Consider the following 5,760-nt stretch of genomic DNA (forward strand, 5'->3'; position numbering starts at 1 on the left):
TGCCCAATGGAAGACGTAGAGGCACACCGTCTCAGCTCTTTGAGTTACCAGAATCTGCAAACTGCTGAATTCTTAGAACAATGGTCCACATTTTGTCAGCATCTAGGACACATTTTGAAATTGATTTAGCATGCATGTTGTAATACCATATTAAATATAAGCTGAATAATCACATATAGCTGTGTATTAAATATGATTTATTGCTTACATGTTACAATATTTGTTAAAAAATATGTAATTGTAGGCAACAGTTCTCTCTTTAATACCAACCTGGTTTCCTTGTATAGAGTGTAAAAAGCCGGTTTTGTGTTTGTGTATGTTTGTTTGTTTGTGTGTGTGCGTGTGTGTGAGTGCCATGCCATGCTGCTGAATGAGGTTCAGTACTCCCGTTGTAGGTTACAAAACTAAAAAGCACACCAAAAAACCTGTGAAAACTGCCCTTGGCAATCCGTCCTTCCAGCCAAATTTAGAGACAGGAGCTGAAGTCTGCACCTGCTTCATTTGACAGATCAGGAAACACCTGATTACATGTAATGATTCCCTAGTCACGCCACAATTCCGTATTTTACAATGAAATGCGTTTAGGTATGCACGGCGCTGTGAACGATAGTTTCAATTGGATCAGCCCTGCTTGCCATAACATAGTATACTTACCAGGCAACACTGTTTTGTTTTTTTTAAGTGGGACAATAAACAAACAAAAAAAAACAAAAAAAAAAAAAAAAAAAAAAAAAAAAAAAACAACACAGTAATGAAGATAACTAAAAGTACGAGAAGTTAAGACCGGATTTAAATGACCGTTTATGTTTAAAGTATCCGGGACACGACTCCATATCGTCTCAGCTATTTTTACCCACAATCAGTTGTGTGGCACTCGTAAGCATAGCCGTACACGGCAATCGAAATTGCTTAAAATGCCCCAATATAATAAACACTGTAACACCTGGAATGCTCTTACACAGCTGTTGTTAAGAAGAACTGATAACACATTAAAACATACAATATTACCTATACGTTTTACAAGTGAAACTATATATTATTTATTATTATTATTATTATTATTATTATTATTATTATTATTATTATTAATAGCATTACTATTACAGTGTTCAAAGCGAAAAAATCGCAAATAACGCAAGGTACGCATTCATCTGCATAGTAGTTCAAACTGTATCATATATTACACCTTGCATTCCTTCAACGCGCAAATAAAGACGAATTAAAAATCCGAGTGTTCCCCATGAAAGAAAGCAGCCCGTGTTATTCACCTGCGCAGTCTCTGCGTGAGAGGGTAACGCGCCCGGAAAAAGCATTCCATCACCTGCGTTGCTGATTAAAACTGTATTAAAAAGAAAGCCGATATGGTCACATCGTACATTAAACTACACACAACGTGTGATGCATATGTTCAGGAAATTCGCTACGTGTTCTACAGGAAACGTCACTGAGTAAATGTTTGTTCGAGATAGAGGGAGTGTACATACAGGTAAACTGCTTTCGGTAATTTATAAGATTTCTGAGTAATGCTGTATTTGGACATGGTTATTGGTTTGCTTTAGGTTCATGTGAAGTTCTAAGAAAGAGTAAGTTTAGGTCGATTTGTTGCCCGCGTACACTGTATCCATCCTTTCACGGTTGCCTCTCAGAACCTTGTACAAACTGTAACATAAAACTCTAAAAGAGCCACCCTCCCTCTCTCCCCAAAAAATAAGTCTTGTGCCAGTTTACCGATGTGGACAGCGTCTTATTCCAAAGCAACCACAGAACAATTCATTTTTTTCCTGCACGGCCCTGTTGCATTATAGAAGCACCACCTCAAAATATATTATATGTCTTTGAAAGATAATAATTTCTGGCAGGTGAAAGAAAATTATCCAAACCTGGACTTTAAATTAAAAATATTCATACTTTTAATTTACACAACTAAGACTAGGCATGCCATGCAGTGTACATTTTCACTGCTTTTTTAAAATTTATTTTTATTTTTTTATAACAATAAAACCTTATTTTCTGTTTCATCATTATATAACAAAATGTGGACTGAGGGGATCTTCTTCATTAAATATATATTTTTGTTTTCTAAAGGAAATAAAAAACAGTCTGCCCTAATCTATAAAAACGCTGAAGAGGCATTAACTAATTAGAGACGGATATACAAATGAGGACTCGCAATGGTTGTAAAACATACTTTGCGCACGGCAATATAGGGGTTTGTCTGTTTCAATAGCACACATTCAGTGCCACCACCGCAGTTTTACCTGCTTTTATGAAATCTCATGAACAATTGCAGATGGCAGCTTTATATTTTCAGAGTTACAGACATTCCTCCACCAAAACAACTGGTAACCTTCCCCTGACCTGTGACCTAAAATCACTGCGTAGTGTATAACCAGACCATCCACAGATTACAGGTTACATGCAGTAAAAGACTGGCCTCAGTGTTCTTGTCCCCGCAAAGCTTGGAATCTTCTTAAACAGGTAAACACACTCTTAGGAGCTCCCAAAACATCAGCTGCATTGTTGCAAAACAAACTCATCTTTCTGACAACTCCCAAGATCAATGTGCAACAGAATACCTTGTAACCACATTAAGATCTTTTTTTTTTTTTTTTTTTTCTACAATAGGAATCACTGCATGACCTGGTGCTAATCCAGTCCTGGTGGTCTTTAATAATGTAAATGATATACTTCATTTAGGGTCTAGGGGTAGCAGGTCTGGTTTCATTATCGAACCTATTGTAATAATTGCAAATAATTTTATGCCAATTACTTTTTGAAACCGATTTTCCTCCATGGTTTATTTTATATAATTAATGTTAGTCTGACTAGACTTTACTAAATAAGGTTTCTAACAATATATGAAAGCCCATAATGACACAATACTCATTACAAAGTGCACTTATCCTACTCTATTTGTCTAGAAATTGAATTTTTTTTTCACATAGTATGATATGCACATCTTTAAAATGACAACTGAAATTGATCTGCCTCTAACATTTTTTTTTTTTACCATTACTTCTAATGGAGAAAGGTTTTTTTTATTCTAATACATCTTATTTAAGATTCCCTTAAGTGGGACCACCACCAATTATAAACCGATTGCCAAATAATTGAAGATATTTTTAATTTCTCTTTACTACAATTATTTTTCCATTTCTACATGAAAAATTACCCACCCTAGCTAAATTCTGTAATTAAAAAGACAAATATGATTTTAAAACGTACATAATTCTCTCTCATGCTTGTTATTTTACAATTGGGCAGCAAGTTTTTCTTCAGTCAATGTCAGTGAATACTTTTATATAAGGTGAATTCTGAAGACTACCTTTCTGCAGCAAAACTCTGTGCAATATACATTCATACATATCACATTTCATTCACAATCTTTTCAATTTTATATAGTTTAAAAAAAAAAAAAAAGTCAGTGACAAAAAGGCACACACTCTTAAACAATATCCAGTATAATTAGATTAACAAACAAAACTTGTACATAATATTGCAAAAATCTTTTTTTCTACAGAAATGCATCAGCTAAATAAAAAGCTTACATTACAGATCAAAGATAGATAACCAGTGTACTAAAAGTGACAAAAAAAAAAAAATGACTTGCAAATTCTGTAAAGCACATATAACATAAACAGCTAGCATTTAAAAACATATTCCCATGAAATGTATGTAACATATTTAGCATGTGGTTTGTGCGATTGTAGAATTATTAAGCAGGCTTGGCAGCTCTGCATAGACATAATATCTATACTACTCCATTAAATACAGCTCATCCAGTTATTTTTTTTCTCTCATGAAAACCTGCGCCAAAGTCTAATGCGATTGCCAAATACACAAAATATTAAAACAATAACAAAAATGAACACTGAACTGCAATAATGGAAATAAATTCACTGGATACAAGGTACTTTGGGCACTTTCTTAATGACAATTTCCAAAATATTATACAGGGTAGAAACTGTATAATAAAACTTAATTTACGAGAATTCCTAAAAGAAACCAATTTCAAGTTAGCAACTGTAGTCGGAATTGTGTAGTCAACAAAACACATATTTTCAGTCCCTGGCTTGAATCCAGTAAAACATTTTATACATTATTGCTTAACTCAGAAGAAGGTTATTGTTATTGAGATCAGATTATACTGGCTTCACACGAGTTATATTTACAGAAAACCGAAAGCATGAACTTCAAATACATGACATTTATAGGCAACACAAATCTCCTCTTGTAAATCACCTTTAAACCAAATGGAATGCATAACTAGAATTGATTGTCAGAACAGATTTTAATGTCTGAATAAAAAGCAGTCACGGTTTCTTGTATTTACAATGGAGGTACAACACCGGGTACAAGTCATGATAAAAACAATAACTCACAATACTCCTATATACAGTTAAAAACTGGGAAGACTGCCTTAAAAAGCAAAAGCAAAACAGCCATTATGGGAACAGTGTGCATTAAAAACAAAATTAAAAGGGGCCAACCAGACAATTAAAATTCAATTGCTGTATTTTCTTGTGTGTTCAAAGTATACAGTTGCCTAGATAAGGCGAAAATAATTTAATTTATATTGAATCTGAAATGCTCAAGACTAATTGTTTGTACATTTACAATTATTAGAGTGTTCAATCAGATAATAACAGGAGGTTAACACACAATACTCTATACAAAATTATGCACTTATGTACTTGAAGGATATGATACATGTATGGACACAGAAAAGGTAAGATATCTCTCTATTTTAATGACAAGGTATTAAAAGTGAGCCTCCAGATGAAATCTGTATTTGTAAAGTGTTAACTGTACACAATCAATAAAACCACTGACTTTAAATTATAAATTAAAAAAGGGCTTTAAAAAGGTAAAATTTATAAATGAATCTGAAAGGTTGTCATATATTAGGCATTGAAATTGTTCCCACAAATATACGGCACATTCTGAATTCAAATGCACCGATACAAGGTATAAAACAAAATGCCATTGCCATTATGCTGTGAATAACAAAAGCGCTTTTAAGTTTTAATGAAAAATGAAGATTATGTATGCAAAGGCACTCATTGGACAAAGGATAACATACAAACAATGCAGAAGTTAGAATATCCCTTAAAGTTTCTATAAATAAAGTAACCCCTTTCAACACTGCAGACCACTACTGTAGTGGAGGAAATAAAATATATGGAAACTATTTGTTTTAATGAAAGCTACTTAGTACTGTAGGGTTATCTATCTCTGTAGTGACCCAGTGTTGATGTTAATTACTGAACATCAGTTGGATCTGAAAACACAACAGTACGAGTCTAATAGGAACTCAACTATCCTATTTTTTTTATTTTAAATTTTGAAATCTACTTTTCCTTCACTTGAGGGGTTTCCCTTCATATTCCCACTGTAAGATCACATTTAAAACCAAACCATATTTGACCAGTACAACACAGACCTACTGATGGCTTTAACATGACCGATGGAATACAAATTATCATTGAAAATCTGTGGGGAGAGGGAAAATAGAAACAAATAAATTCATAAGTAGTGCATTGTTGAAATTGCATATAACAGTAATTCATTTTGCCAGTTGAACAAGTGCTTGTCATATCAAGATTCAATGGAGGGATGGTAAAAATAGATGTGTATAGATATATGGTACATTACACATACATCATCATATATATAGTATATAACATATATAGAATTAGTTATATATATCCATTATATATATATATATATAGTATATATATATATATATCTAGTTCAAGC

The sequence above is a fragment of the Polyodon spathula genome, chromosome 11, assembly GCF_017654505.1.
Source record: "Polyodon spathula isolate WHYD16114869_AA chromosome 11, ASM1765450v1, whole genome shotgun sequence".
Lineage (NCBI taxonomy): Eukaryota > Metazoa > Chordata > Actinopteri > Acipenseriformes > Polyodontidae > Polyodon > Polyodon spathula.